This window comes from Coregonus clupeaformis, chromosome 30 (assembly GCF_020615455.1).
Source record: "Coregonus clupeaformis isolate EN_2021a chromosome 30, ASM2061545v1, whole genome shotgun sequence".
NCBI lineage: Eukaryota > Metazoa > Chordata > Actinopteri > Salmoniformes > Salmonidae > Coregonus > Coregonus clupeaformis.
The window spans coordinates 28945702-28962442 of record NC_059221.1 but is presented as its reverse complement, the minus strand read 5'-3'; the positions used below and the strand labels follow the sequence as shown (position 1 = coordinate 28962442).

At 43.7% G+C, this 16741-nt stretch overlaps 1 pseudogene; it reads left to right on the top strand.

The window, feature by feature from the left end:
- The window catches only part of LOC121546464, an 85747-nt pseudogene that overhangs the window by 35117 nt on the left and 33889 nt on the right, over positions 1-16741 (top strand).

The window sequence follows — 16741 nt, the reverse complement described above, 5'->3', positions numbered from 1 at the left end:
CCCACGGGGGACCAGTATGAACAAAAAATGAATAAATGTATGCACTAACTGTTAGTCTCTCTGGATAAGAGCGTCTGGTAAATGATGCATATGGGGATATCATTGTTTCGTTTCTTTGACATTCAGAGGCTGACTTTGCTTGGGAAGTAATCCAATTATGCCACTATTAATTGATTAAGCTATTCACTTTCTGTACAATAAAATATGTTTAAACCCAGACAGCTTTTAGAGATACACTTGTGACCTTCTTTCATTGGGTTAAGCCACGGAAGAAGAGTAGCCAGCAGTGAAAGCTTACATTTTTCACCATCAGTAAGCCTACTCTGTCTGGGGTGGAAAGGTAGGCCTAACTTTTGAAAGTACCATTCTCAGATTCCTAATGACATCTCAGATTAAATTATTTGCAAACAGGGACCGTTTTGTTGCAAACAAGACACACTGATTTGGCATTGAAGAAATATGATCAGATGAACACAGTCCTATCTCTGTCCATTCTTAGCCTGTAATTTCTGTAGTGTATTTTAAAAAAAGATTCCGCATTGCAAATACGATGATAGATTAATTGAATGCTTTTACCCAGAAAGGAGTTCTTTCCACCCCTACTCTTGTCCACGGTGGTCTGTGAACCAACAACCTTCTGGACCACAGCCCTGTGTGCTATCAAATTCCTGCGTTGTCATGTAACGCTTACAGGACAAAGAACAGTTTGTAAAACTGCATATATAAGGCTCTGGTCTGTCCAAGAAGTGAGGGTAAACGGTAGACATGTTCTCTGCTATCCACTTTGTTTTTATTATTATTTTGGGTATAGGGGAGTTTTTTTTTTTCAAGCGTTCAGGGAAGGTTTAGGTAAAATACACTGTATTTTGCTGAAGGGAGGGCCATCCATTTTCATTTCAGAGAGGTCAGATTTTCTCCATCTAACCCTTACTGTAAGTAATGTTCCCTCCCTAAGAGAGTCTGCTAAATGACAAAAATGTAAATAGGACCATACAAAATGGTGTAATGCAATTACTGTTGTTTGGTTGCCTTCAGAAGGTCTTTACACCCCTTGACTTTTTCCACATTTTGTTGCGTTACAGCCTGAATTTAAAATTGATTACATTTAGATTTTGTGTCACTGGTCTACACACAATACCCCATAATGTCAAAGTGGAATTATGTTTTTAGAAATGTTTACAAATTAATTAAAAATGAAAGGCTGAAATGTCTTAAGTCAATAAGTATTCAACCCCTTTGTTATGGCATGCCTAAATAAGTTTAGGAGTAAAAATGTGCTTAACAAGTCAGATAATAAGTTGCATGGACTAACTCTGTGTACAATAATGGTGTTTAACATGATTTTTTAATGACTACCCCATCTTTTTACCCCACACATACAATTATCTGTAAGGTCCCTCAGTCGAGCAGTGAATTTCCAGCACAGATTCCACAACAAAGACCAGGCAGGGAGGTTTTACAATGCCTTGCCAAGAAGGGCACCTATTGGTAGATGAATAAAAAAAAGCAGACATTGAATATCCCTTTGAGCATGGTGAAGTTATTCATTACACTTTGGATGGTGTATCAATACACCCAGTCAATACAAAGATACAGGCGTCCTTCCTAACGCCGTTGACGGTGAGGAAAGAAAACTGCTTAGGAATTTCACCATGAGGCCAATGGTGATTTTTAAACCAGTAACAAAGTTAAATAGCTGTGATAGAAAACTGAGGATGGATCAATTACATTGTAGTTACTCCACAATACTAACCTAAATGACAGAGTGAAAATGTGGCAAATAAATTAACTTTATGTCCTGAATACAAAGCATTATGGTTGGGGCAAACACAACACATTACTGAGTACCACTTTTCATATTTTCAAGCATGGTGGTGGCTGCATCATGTTATGGGTATGCTTGTCATCGGCAAGGACTAGGGAGTTTTTTTAGGATAAAAAAAAAAGGAATAGAGCTAAGCACAGGTAAAGGGGTCTGAATTATTTCTGAAGGCACTGTATGTGTGTGTTGTTGATGGTCCTGTCCTATCCTGTAGGTGTTCCAGGCATCTCTGAAGCTGCTGCGGCTGCTGCTGAACCAGCTGATCCCCGGCCAGGCCCTGGGCTGAGCCGAGGTGGCCCACTGCGTGGAGCAGACCTAGCCAAACCTACTCTCCAGGACCGCGGACTCGGCCACCAGACTACGGACCACGGCCACAGCTTTCATCCAGGTGGGTTGACTCTCATAGAGTTAAATAGAGGGCACACTTGCCATAAAGCCTATTTTAGCATGGATAGCGTCATTGAGGGCTTCTTCCAGGTGGGTTTGATGCTCTATGGAAGCACTTATAGTGTCCTGGCCAAATTCACAACCTGCACACCTTATTTCTGGCTAGGCCTATTTATTGCTATGGTAGTTTGCTCCTCACCTCTACACTGTGATAGCAAGCCAGTGTGTGGCGGGCGTTTGGTCACAAAATGGCTGCTGCAGATCACCCAGGTGAGAACTACATGTTGGTAGTTGTGGAGGAGATTAGTTAGTGAATATTGCTATGCAGTCCATCACGATTCCATTACAAACGGCTCATTGACTACATGCCGCCTGCGCCCCTTCTAGAATGTTTTTACATTTAGCCAACATGTAGCTCCGTTTGGATGAAGAGCTGTAGGTGTTGCGTCTGTTTTCATGCTTTACCCGAACTCTCCAACAAGCCCCATGTTGTACTAGTAATAGTGGGGCCCTACAGGGAAACAGAGGGACTGTATGTTGGTTAGAGAGTGAGTGTGTGTGTTTGCAAACAGCATTGGCCTTGGTTTGTTGTACAGTTGCCATGGCGCCCTAGCAGCAGCATAAGCAGAGCGCTTCTGTACATTGTACTTGTCATTCATTTTTATGGCATTTTTTACCTACAATCTTTTTGTTTTAAGAATGAACAATTAATATAGCTAATTAATATAATCAGAATCCACCACAGCATTAAGACTGAAGCTGGCAAGTCATTTGTTTCTTTGGTTAGCTAGCTAACGTTAGCTGGCGAGCTGTTTTTATTTCGAATGCCAGCTAGAGTCCAAAGAAGGTTGAGGATGGAGAGAAGCCAAATGCAAGACGGCAGAGGTGTGCAGTGAAGAGGATCGTAGGGAGGACAAAGTTACAAGGTTGCTCTTGAATTACTATTTAAATGTGGTGGTGTGCTTGCTGGTGCCACGTAACTGCCGTAGCATCATCCAAGTGGGTACTTCATTTTGGCAGTAGTGAAGGAGTAGTTAGCTAGCTACCTACTACGGAGTCCATGTACTGCAGTGGCTTAGCTCAAACTTCATCTGACTGAGTTCTACGAAGACTGAAAAGCCAGAGACAGCGACACACCTTGATGAGACCGTGCTTTCTGCTTCCAGACTTTCTCTGCCCGCTTTACCACCTCCCTCAGATGATCACTCAAGCCATTAACTTTCTATCATCTCATGATGTTATGTTGTGATGTTGTATTTTGTATTTTTTTTTTATGCTTTGAAAGTCTATGAAAAGCGCTATATAAGTTGAATCAATTATTTTTTTGTCATGAGGAGTAGTAGTAGTAGCAGCATCATCATCATAATAAAAATAGCATGAAAGGGTCTTCTGGTCCATCTAGGAACAATAATACATCCTAGAACATCCTTGTGACCAAAACGTTGGTATGGTACTGTACGTTAGCAGGCAATGACCTTTAAAGACCCTGTTTCCTTAACCCTTTACTCGTGGGAATTGGCCTACATGGATAGGGCTCCATTTAAATGTTTTTTTACAAAATAAATATGAAATGCATATGCATTACCATGGTAGCAATTGAAAGGGAACAGTTTGGAGATTATGGGGAAATTATCAGACCAAGGGTGAGAACACAACAGTCCACCTGACACAAGACTCTGTTGATTTTATGTGCATTTTACATTTACTGTACTTTTCTCAGCATTTGTTGATAAGAAATCTGAAAATACTCTGGATACATTCAGTAACATAAGAATATGAATGGAAAATCTGGGGTAGGTGCAATCAGAGCCATATATTTAGAGTTGGACCAATTTTTAGAATGGACCAGGGGCGTAGGCATGGGTGGACACAGGCCCACCCACCGGGGAGCCAGGCCCTGCCAGGCCCACCCAATCAGATTGAGCAAAAACAAAAAACAAAATTATTATTATTATTATTATTACAGAAATACTCCTTGGCCCATCCAAATTTCTGCACCCACCAACACATTTCTGGCTATGCCCCTGGAATGGACCCCATGGGTCCGTTCGTAAATTCACTCAGGCTATCTACTCAGATTTCAGAGCACTCTCGTCTGAGTGTGCCAGAGCGTAGAATAACTGCTGAATTTACAAACGCGCAACACCCGTTGAATATGACCAATGTCAGTAAACGTCTGCAAAAAAAGTTATACAATTGTTGCCAGCAGCACAGTTACAGTCACCAACACTCTAGATAACATGAAAACAGTCTAACCAGCTCTGCTAGGGCGAGTAAAATAGTCAGAGTGAGGTGTTCTCTTCTTTGTGTCTGGAAGTAGCTAGCAAGCTAGCCAACTTTAGCCAGTTAGCTCAGGTGCTTGACTGCTGTTGTGAGGTCAGAACGCTCGGATCAACCCTACTCCTCGGCCAGAGCGTCCAGTGTGCGCTCTGAATTTACAAATGGACAATCTGACAACACTCTGAGTTTACGAACACCCAGAGCGCACTCTGAGCGTACTCTGGCATTCCAGAGGGAATTTATGAACACACCCCATTTTAGCGCCTTTGAGCATTCCATTTATCCATTCATGACAAGAATTTGGAATCTTGTATATAGCATTGTTGAACATTCAGAAAATTCAGTGAACTGCTATTGGTCAATATTGCCATGGGGAGCTAACATTGCTGCCATGGAATGTAGTGCCATGTAAATGCATCATAATGCAGAAACCTCATCGTCCAAATTATACTGAACAAAAATATAAACGCAACATGCAACAATTTCAACGATTTTACTGAGTTACAGTTCATATAAGGAAATCAGTGGGCTTATGGATTTCACATGACTGGGCAGGGGTGCAGCCATGGGTGGGCCTGGGAGGGCATAGGCCCACCCACTTGGGAGCCAAACCCACCCACTGAGGAGCCAGGCCCAGCCAATCAGAATGAGTTTTTCCCCACAGAAGGGCTTTATTACATACAGAAATACTCCTCAGTTTCATCAGCTGTCCGGGTGGCTGGTCTCAGACGATCCTGCAGGTGAAGAAGCCTGATGTGGAGGTCGTGGTCTGCGATTGTGAGGATGTTTGGACGTACTGCCAAATTCTCTAAAACGACATTGGCTTATGGTAGAGATCAACATTCAATGCTCTGGCAACAGCTGTGGTGGACATTCCTGCAGTCCGCATGCCAATTGCAATCTGTAGCATTGTGTTGTGTGACAAAACTGCAAATTTTAGAGTGGCCTTTTATTGTTCCCAGCACAAGGTGCACCTGTGTAATGATCATCCTGATTAATCAGCTTCTTGATATGCCACACCTGTCAGCTGGTTGGATTATTTTAGCAAAGGAGAAATGCTCACTAGCAGGGATGTAAACAAATTTGTGTACAAAATTGGAGAGAAATAAGCTTTTTGTGCGTATAGAACATTTCTGGGATCTTTTATTTCATCTTATGAAACATGGAAGGGACCAACACTTTACATGTAGCGTTTATAGTTTTGTTCAGTGTACCGGTACTGAGTCAATGTGCAGGGGTACAGGTTAGTCGAGGTAATTGAGGTAGTATGTACATGTAGGTAGGGGTAAAGTGACTATGGATAGATAATAGATAACAAACAGCGAGTAGCAGCGTAAAAAAAAGGGGGGGTCAATGCATATAGTCCGGGTAGCCATTTGATTAGCTGTTCAGCAGTCTTATGGCTTGGGGGTAGAAGCTGTTCAGAAGCCTTTTGGACCTAGACTTGGCGCTCCGGTACCGCTTGCCATGCGGTAGCAGAGAGAACAGTCTATGACTAGGGTGGCTGGAATCTTTTGCAATTTTTAGGGCCTTCCTCTGACACCGCCTGGTATAGAGGTCCTGGATGTCAGGAAGCTTGGCTCCAGTGATGTACTGGGCCGTACGCACTACCCTCTGGAGCACCTTGCGGTCGGAGGCCGAGCAGTTGCCATACCAGGCGGTGATGCAACCAGTCAGGATGCTCTCAACGGTGCAGCTGTAGAACTTTTTGACGATCTAAGGACCCATGCCAAATCTTTGGATGGAGTCATGACTGCATTCAAGTGCGTGTTCCGTGGCTAATTTCCTTCACAATATGACAAATAGGATCATTCTGTTCAGGACAACCCAGGGTATGATGCCATGTCATCCTTGTAACTTTACATCAAACATAGCGATCATAATTGACAAAACTGTAAATGACATGAGTTTTATCATATGGAAATGTGAAGTGCACATTTTGACTCACGGGTTTGTGGTGTTCTTGTATGACAACAAAGAGCTATTTATTATAATCCTCAGCGTCTAATCTTTCAGAACACATTGAGCCCTCTTGATTTACAGCATGTCCCTCACTCAGACAACAAAAAATTAGCAAAAGTAGGCTTTGCCAACATTTGAGGTGTCACATTGTTATGGTAGTATAGCTTCTAGACTCTGTGTGTGTGTGTGTGTGTGTGTGTGTGTGTGTGTGTGTGTGTGTGTGTGTGTGTGTGTGTGTGTGTGTGTGTGTGTGTGTGTGGTGCATGTGCGCGTGAATAAGTGAGGGAAAACTGTTAACATATAGACTAATATGCTATAAATTGTGTTCTTACACTGGTACAGTTATGCCCTATGAGAGATGTACAACTGCGCATGTGCGAAAATAAACAAAGGGCATTTTTCCCGCGTTCTGGTTGAAACACCAAAGATGAACATGTGTGTTTATTCCTCCGTTAAGTAAGCCGGTATTCCTGTCCTGAAGATGACAGCACCAACAGGTTATGGGCCCAGGAGGGAACATGGAAGCCGATGGAATAGATTATGTTTCGACGGAGATGAAAAAAACTACGAGTTATGGGAGACGAAGTTTTTGGGACACTTGCGTTTGCTAGGGCTAAAGGCCACCATATTGAGCGTGGATGAAGATGAAGAAGACGGAGAGAAAAATGAAGAAGCCTACGCCGAATTGATACAGGTTTTGGATGATAAAAGTCTTTCCCTGATAATGAGAGAAGCAGCAGATGATGGGAGAAAAGCGTTGAAGATATTGAGGGAACATTATGCAGGTAAAGGGAAGCCACGTGTGATTAGCCTCTACACTGAGCTAACTTCTCTTCAGAAAGCCAGTGACGAAAGTGTTACGGATTATATCATTCGTGCTGAGACGGCTATTACAGCACTGAGGAATGCTGAAGAGACTTTAAGTGACGGGCTGTTGATTGCAATGATTCTGAAAAGGTTTGCCCGAATCATTTAAGCCGTTTGCCATCCACATAACGCAGAGTGACGAGCCAACAACTTATGGCAAGTTCAAAACCAAGTTGAGGAGCTATGAAAGCACCGAGAAGTTTAGCGCCATTTCCACTGACGACAACGTGATGAAGGCAAGTAACAATAAAGTTAGCTGGCCAAGAGGAAGAGATAAAGGGACCGAGATAACCTGCTTCAACTGTGGCCAGAAAGGGCACAAGGCCCGGGAATGTACCGTTACTGGAGAGCACAGAGAACGGAGACAGTGGTGTAGTTTTTGCAAGCGCTCCACTCATACTGACGCAAATTGCAGACGAAAAAGAAGAGACAATGTGAAACAAGCAACAGATGCTGAAGGCCACACATTTGCATTCAAAATAAGTGACTGTCAGCTTCGTGGACTGAAACATAAAGGGCTGATGGTTGATACGGGAGCAACGTCACATATAGTCACGGACATCGGGAAGTTTAAGGAGTTTGACGAGACTTTCAAACCGGAAAAACATTCCGTGGAGCTGGCTGATGGAACAAGAGCGAATGGTGTCGCGGAGAGGAGAGGTGCAGCGGAGGTTTACCTGAGAGACAACACGGGTCGTCGGGTGAAAACAACGCTGACGAAGGCGCTGTACGATGCCGTCGTTTCCACAGGACATTTTCTCTGTTAAAGCAGCGACAGCCAACGGAGCTTCAGTCAACTTTCGACAGGGGTGTAACAAGCTCATCCACAAGAACGGTACCACTTTTGACATCGAGGAGTACGATAGACTTTACTATCTTAACACTGTAAGTGATGAAAATGATGATGGATGTCATGGGTGCTATGATATTCACACATGGCACAAAATTCTTGGCCACTGTAATTTTGAGGATGTGTCAAAGTTAGAAAATGTGACAGAGGGAATGAAAATCACAGGTAAGATTGACAAATCTACCCTCAACTGTGAAATCTGCACACAGGGAAAATTTGTTCAGAGCAGAAACAGAGAGCCTGATGAAAAGGCAAAAGCAGCTCTTGAGCTTGTGCACACTGATTTGGCTGGCCCTATTGAGCCAGAGGCGAAAGATGGGTTCAGATATACTCTAGCATTTACGGATGATTATTCAGGGGCAGTTTTTGTGTATTTCCTAAAAGCAAAAAGTGATACTGTAAAAGCTACTGAGAAGTTTATTGCTGATGTGGCCCCTTATGGAAAAATAAAGTGTGTCAGGTCAGATAATGGCACAGAGTACACAGCCAAAGAGTTCCAGTCACTGCTCAGTAAGAATGCCATAAGACATGAAACTTCAGCCCCTTACTCACCCCATCAAAATGGGACCGCTGAGAGAAATTGGAGAACACTGTTTGAAATGGCAAGATGCATGCTACTTGAGAGCAACCTACCAAAGAAATTGTGGACATATGCTGTAATGACTGCTGCAGTAATTCGCAATAGGTGTTACAATAAGCGTGTAGGACAGACTCCACACTACATGTTTACTGGGAGAAAGCCTGATCTTTCAAAGATGAAAGAATTTGGATCTGTTTGCTATGCATACAGACAGAACAAGAAAAAGTTGGACTCAAGATGTGAAAAGGGTATTTTTGTCGGGTATGATAAAAATAGTCCAGCATACCTAGTCTACTACCCAGACACTGGAAAAGTTCTTAAAAACAGATTAGTCAAGTTCGTTACAAAAGGTGTAGTCGAACGCCAAACTCAGACAGATTTGGAAATGAGTGATGATCTTCGTGGGGAGAGATTTCAATCCCCCATGCCAAAAGCCAAGATGGCAGATCAAAATTCCGAAGAGACACAAGATGTGCAAATCGAGACTTCAGATAGTCAGAGTCCACGCTATCCAGACAGAGAGAGGAAGAAGCCACAGTACTTAAAAGACTATGAGTGTAAAGTGAAGTGTGATGACCAGATACCACCTAGTGTTGACTACTGCTACAGAGTAATGTGCAATGCACCACAAACCTTCAAAGAAGCAATGATTTCACCAAAATCAGAGATTTGGGCTACTGCTATGAAGGAGGAGATGGATTCCCTTAGGGAAAATGATACATTCACATTGACCACACTGCCAGAGGGTAAAAATGCAGTGGGGGGCAGGTGGGTCTATGCGGTCAAAAAACAATTCAGATGAGACTGAGACATACAAGGCAAGATATGTTGCAAAGGGATATAGTCAAGTGGCAGGAATAGACTATAAGGAGACTTTTTCTCCAACTGCAAATATGACATCAGTACGTTGTTTGATGCAGCTAGCAGCTCAGTATGACTTAGAGTTACATCAGATGGATGTCAAAACAGCATATCTACATGCTCCTATTGACTGTGAAGTGTACATGGAGCAACCAGAGGGTTTTGAAGTCAGGTCAGATACAGGTGAGCAACTAGTCTGCAAACTGAACAAGTCACTGTACGGCCTGAAACAGTCAGGAAGGAACTGGAACAAAATGTTGCATGATCACCTTAGTGAAAATGGTTTTACACAGAACCCAGCTGATCACTGTGTTTACAACAAACAAACTGCAACAGAAAGGATCATTTTGATAATTTGGGTCGATGATCTAATTATCGCTGCTAGTGATAGTGACTCACTCACAAGTGTAAAAGAAATGTTAAGTGAAAAATTCAAAAATGAAAAATTATTGGGTTATATGTTTGGAATGTAAACTGACATTTGTGAGATGTATAACTGTAAGCTAAATGTGTTGATAGTTAGGTTGAATACGACTTGTACAGTATAAGAGCAAGTGGGGGTGTTAACATATAGACTAATATGCTATAAATTGTGTTCTTACACTGGTACAGTTATGCCCTATGAGAGATGTACAACTGCGCATGTGCGAAAATAAACAAAGGGCATTTTTCCCGCGTTCTGGTTGAAACACCAAAGATGAACATGTGTGTTTATTCCTCCGTTAAGTAAGCCGGTATTCCTGTCCTGAAGATGACAGCACCAACAAAAACTCTTCAGAGAGAGTGTGCCTGTATTTGGCTACCATCACCATCTCAGCTGTGGTCATGTTTTTTACTTTCTGATGACTCAGCCCTCTTAGATCACTGCTCATGCCCTGTGGAACCGTTAAGAACTCAATTGAACTCCAACCCAAGACATGAATGGTTCTTTGTTTGTACGAGTGATTCCCCACACTTAATGTATTACGCATGCAAACCATCTGTCACCAATAAATCAATGACTTGATAAATCAATGACTGGTTCATATTCTAGCTGGAAATGGCCCACAAGCTGAGTAGGAATGTACTTTTTATGTTTTAGTTAGTAAACTCCTTTTAGTATGCTTGCTTAGTAGGGGATTATACAAACATGATATTGATACATTTAAGTTTTCCTAGAATGCGGACCTAAGGCACAACAATTGCTCCTTTTTCATATTCACTTTTGTCGTGTCCAGGGACTGCGTACCCATTTTGGGGTTTATTAAATCTTCAAATTCCTGGTATTAGCTCCTGCTCCAGCACTACTGCTTCTCCACTGCTACCTCTTGGTTTCAAGATGGCTACCTCGTGTGTCTCTCCCTCATACGTCCTCATTTTTTGCTCTCTCCCTCTAATAAAGGACATGGCTCGGTTCAAAGCGGTACAGGCCCTGCAGTTGGTCCCTGGGGAGCTGGTGAAGCCCATGAAGTCCAACATCCCCACCACAGCAGGCCCTGAGCAGGGCTGAGCTACTGGAGAAGCTGCTGGGAGAACTGGGCACGGACAACTCAGGCTTCACTCTGGACAACATCATGAAGGTAAACACCTAAGGAGCCATGCTTTTTTTTACTCCCACTCTTGGAGTGTTGCAGTGTGTGCACTGTGCAGGCTGAAATTTGCAGGGTGGGTTTCAAACCCGTGTGTGGTCTGGAGTCAGCAGCACTACCACTGGACCAGACTCCGGTGTATGCAGGTTTTGAGCATTGTCGTCACCCTACAGATGAAGGATCTTAATTTGAACTTTCCAAATATAAAATGTGTAGTGTATTTGATGTTTAAAAAGGCTTCTGAAGTTTGTATTTTCCACTAGATTTTCCCTTATGAAAAATGTATCAACCCCTACAAAAATGTCAATTTAATTATAATCCTCATAATAATTCACATTTCCTGTTGCTGCAGGATTATTATTCCTGCTGTAGCAAACTGGCTCAAATCAAGATTCTACATCTGTAGTGCCACTTGCTGTTCCACATTTCTGGGCTCAGGCCTACAGTCGTGGTCAAAGGTTTTGAGAATGACACAAGTATTGCTCTTCACAAAGTTTGCTGCTTCAGTGTTTTTAGATATTTTTGTCAGATGTTACTATAGTATACTGAAGTATAATTACAAGCATTCCATAAGCGTCAAAGGCTTTTATTGACAATTACATTAAGTTTATGCAAGGAGTCAATATTTGCAGTGTTGACCCTTCTTTTTCAAGACCTCTGCAATCCGCCCTGGCATGCTGTCAATTAACTTCTGGGCCACATCCTGACTGATGGCAGCCCATTCTTGCATAATCAATGCTTGGAGTTTGTCAGAATTTGTGGGTTTTTGTTTGTCCACCCGCCTCTTGAGGATTGACCACAAGTTCTCAATGGGATTAAGGTCTGGGGAGTTTCCTGGCCATGGACCCAACATTTCGATGTTTTGTTCCCAGAGCCACTTAGTTATCACTTTTGCCTTATGGCAAGGTGCTCCATCATGCTGGAAAAGGCATTGTTAGTCACCAAACTGTTCTTGGATGGTTGGGAGAAGTTGCTCTCGGAGGATGTGTTGGCACCATTCTTTATTCATGGCTGTGTTCTTAGGCAAAATTGTGAGTGAGTCCACTTCCTTGGCTGAGAAGCAACCCCACACATGAATGGTCTCAGGATGCTTTACTGTTGGCATGACACAGGACTGATGGTAGCGCTCACCTTGTCTTCTCCGCACAAGCTTTTTTCCGGATGCCCCAAACAATCGGAAAGGGGATTCATCAGAGAAAATGACTTTACCCCAGTCCTCAGCAGTCCAATCCCTGTACCTTTTGCAGAATATCAGTCTGTCCCTGATGTTTTTCCTGGAAAGAAGTGGCTTCCTCACTGCCCTTCTTGACACCAGGCCATCCTCCAAAAGTCTTCACCTCACTGTGCATGCAGATGCACTCGCACCTGCCTGCTGCCATTCCTGAGCAAGCTCTGCACTGGTGGTGCCCTGATCCTGCAGCTGAATCAACTTTAGGAGACGGCCCTGGCACTTGCTGGACTTTCTTGGGCGCCCCGAAGCCTCCTTCACAACAATTGAACCTCTCTCCTTGAAGTTCTTGATGATCCTATAAATGGTTGATTTAGGTGCAATCTTACTAGCAGCAATATCCTTGCCTGTGAAGCCCTTTTTGTGCAAAGCAATGATGACAGCACGTGTTTCCTTGCAGGTAACCACGGTTAACAGAGGAAGAACAATGATTTCAAGCACCACCCTCCTTTTAAAGCTTCCAGTCTGTTATTCTAACTCAATCAGCATGACAGAGTGATCTCCAGCCTTGTCCTCGTCAACACTCTCACCTGTGTTAACGAGAGAATCACTGACATGATGGCAGCTGGTCCTTTTGTGGCAGGGCTGAAATGCAGTGGAAATGTTTTTTGGGGATTAAGTTCAATTTCATGGCAAAGAGGGACTTTGCAATTAATTGCAATTCATCCGATCACTCTTCATGACATTCTGGAGTATATGCAAATTGCCATCATAAAAACTGAGGCAGCAGACTTTGTTAAAATTAATATTTGTGTCATTCTCAAAACTTTTGACCACGACTGTAGATAGGAAGAAAAATCTGCAGTTTCAGTGTCAGGGCTCTGAAGAAGCAGGTCAAAGGTAGACTCAGTGAAATGACGTTGCCACGAGCAGCTCCAGAGAAGGAAGGACGCGCCACTCCCGGCACACACAGCCTACATCAGCTGGTGAGCTGCGGAGAAGCAAGCGATGAGTGTGGACAAACAGGCTCCGCTCTGGCTCCACCTCCGATTATACACATTGCGCATGCAACTCTCTTGCTTACTCGTAGCTAACCAGTCACCACCAACTTTCTCGTTAGCTACCCTTTGCCTGGTTAAAAAACACAAACTGCGTTTAGGAAATGTTAAAACAATAGCAGCATTGAGTTTAATAGTAAAACAACAATCTAGCTTTGTTTTTCTCTCCCTTGAGTATAGAAAAGTAGGCTGTCTATGAATTTGTAGTCTTGCTCAACCCTCCCACTTTCCCCACTGTATTTCATAGCCAGGTTCTGTAGCCAACGTAGCCAAGACTCCCTCTTTTCCTCAGAGAAAACGTCTTGAGAGATTACCGTTCAAAAGATATGATCCATAATACCGGCGCTACGTTATTTTCTTTCTATCGTGCATTATCTAGCTATGTTACCGCATTTGCTAGCTATAGCTAACAACCCGGGGTGCGTTCAATAGGACGCAACATTTTGGAACGTTCAGATAGAAATATGCTATGTAGAACAAACATGCCTCTGACATGTTGAATAAGGAATAACGTTGGCTCTATTAATGGAATTTCGATCTGCAACGTTCAAGAACACTTTGCAATTGAACGTGGCCCTGGAAAAATTACCAGTAGCCTATATGCAAACATTTGGTGGCACAGATAGAAAAGAAAAGGGATAGCAAACAATTTGAGTAAATTCCTCTTGCCACTACACTATATCTGACTGGGTAAAGAATTTATTTTGAGAAAATGTGGACCCAGTGACTCAGACTTGAGCACTTGGACCAGGACTCGAGCACTGGGACTCGGACTTCAGCCATAGGGACTCGTTATTCGACCATTGGTGATTTGGACTCGAGCACAGGGAACTTAGTTGGGACTTGATTCGGATTCAAGGTTTAGTGATTCGACTACATCAGTGGGCGAAACAGTCATTATCCCCCGTTTTACTTTTGGACATCAATGTGGCTGCAGCGTCTGTGGAACGTTGATAACAATGGCATTGACGCGACGGAGGTGCAACCCATACTACTTTGCTACTCTCGCACTCTCTCTCTCTTTCTCTCTCTCTGCACTTGTGTGTGTCTGTTTGTTTTGTATGTAATGTGCAATATCAATATAGGCTGAATTAGAATTTACATGGCCAGATAATTATTATATATTCTTATATATGTTTGTCATATTTTGAAGGCCCTCGGATCAATTCCCCCCCCAAAAAAAACCTCAGTCGGGGTCTCAACCTACTGCGAGTTAGAATAGTAGAATACACAAGATGCAATTTCAGAATTTGGTTGTACATCAGCAGTTTTCCTCTTGTTATGTCGGGGGGGGTTATGGGTACGCAGACCCGCGAGCAACTGCGGCCCCTCATGATGAGTTCCGATTTTGTGTCCCCCACCCCATCAAAGTTGCCCATCCCTGCTATATAACCGCGGACCATGTGTAACCACGCCAGCCCAGGACCTCCACATCCGGCTTCTTCAACTGCGGGATCGTCTGAGGCCAGCAACCCGGACAGCTGATGAAACTGTGGGTTTGCACAACCGAATAATTTCTGCACAAACAGTCAGAAACCGTCTCAGGGAACCTCATCTGTGTGCTCGTCGTCCTCACCAGGGTCTTGACCTGACTGCAGTTCAGCATCGTAACCTACTTCAGTGGGAAAATGTTCACCTTCGATGGCCACTGACACTGGAGAAGTATGCTCTTCATGGATGAATCCCGGTTTCAACTGTACCAGGCAGATGGTAGCGTTGTGAACAAAGTACACCACGGTGGCAGTGGGATTATGGTATGGGCAGCTATGAACAACGAACACAATTGCATTTTATCTATGGCAATTTGAATGCACAGAGATACCGTGACGAAATCCTGAGGCCCATTGTCGTGCCATTCATCTGCCGCCATCACCTCATATTTCAACATGATCATGCACAGCCCCATGTCACAAGGATCTGTACACAAGTCTTGGAAGCTGAAAATGTCCCAGTTCTTCCGTGGCCTGCATACTCACCAGACATGTCACCCATTGAGCATGTTTGGGATTCAATGGATCGACATGTACTACAGTGTGTTCCAGTTCCTGCCAATATCCAGCAACTTCGCACAGCCATTGAAGAGGAGTGGGGCAACATCCCACAGGTCACAATCAATAGCCTGATCAACTCACGCTGCATGAGGCAAATGGTGGTTATACCAGATACTGACTGGTTTTCTGATCCACACCCCTAACTTATTTTTTTTAAAGTAAACTACATGCCTAAAAGTATGTGGACACCTGCTCGTCGAACATCTCATTCCAAAATCATGGGCGTTAATATGGCGTTGGTCCCCCCTTTGCTGCTGTAACAGCCTCCACTCTTCTGAGAAGGCTTTCCACTAGATGTTGGAACATTGCTGCGGGGACTTGCTTCCATTAAGCCACGAGCATTACTGAGGTCGGTCACTGATGTTGGGTGATTAGGCCTGGCTCGCAGTTGGCGTTCCAATTCATCCCAAAGGTGTTCGATGGGGTTGAGGTCAGGGCTCTGCAGGTCAGTCAAGTTCTTCCACACCGATTTCGACAAACTATTTCTGTATAGACCTCGCTTTGTGCACGGGTGCATTGTCATGCTGAAACAGGAAAGGGTCTTCCCCAAACTGTTGCCACAAAGTTAGAAGCACAAAATTGTCTAGAATGTCATTGTATGCTGTAGCGTTAAGATTTCCGTTCACTCGAACTAAGGGGGTTAGCCCAAACCATGACAAATAGTCCCAGACCATTCGGGCAAACCCAGATTCGTCCGTCGGACTGCCGGATGTTGAAGCGTGATTCATCACTCCAGAGAACGCGTTTCCACTGCTCCAGAGTCCAATGGCGGTGAGCTTTACACCACTGCAGCCGACGCTTGGCATTACGCATGATGAGCTTAGGCTTGGGTGCGGCTGCTCGGCCATGGAAACCCATTTCATGAAGCTCCCGACTAACAATTATTGTGTTGACATTGCTTCCAGAGGCAGTTTGGAACTCGGTAGTGAGTGTTGCAACCGATGACAGACGATTTTTACTCGCTATGCGCTTCAGCACTCGCCGGTCCCGTTCTGTGAGCTTGTGTGGCCTACCATTTCGCGGCTGAGCTGTTGTTGCTCCTAGACGTTTACATTTCACAATAAGAGCACTTACAGTTGACCGGGGCAGCTCTAGCAGTGGCATCCTATGACCGTGCCACGTTGAAAGTCACTGAGCTCTTCAGTAAGGCCATTCTACTGCCAATATTTGTCTATGTAGATTGCATGGCTGTGTGCTCGATTTCATATACCTGTAGCTGAAATCGTCAAATTCGCTAAGGTGAAGGGGTGTCCACATACTTTTGTATATATAGTGTATCTGTGACGA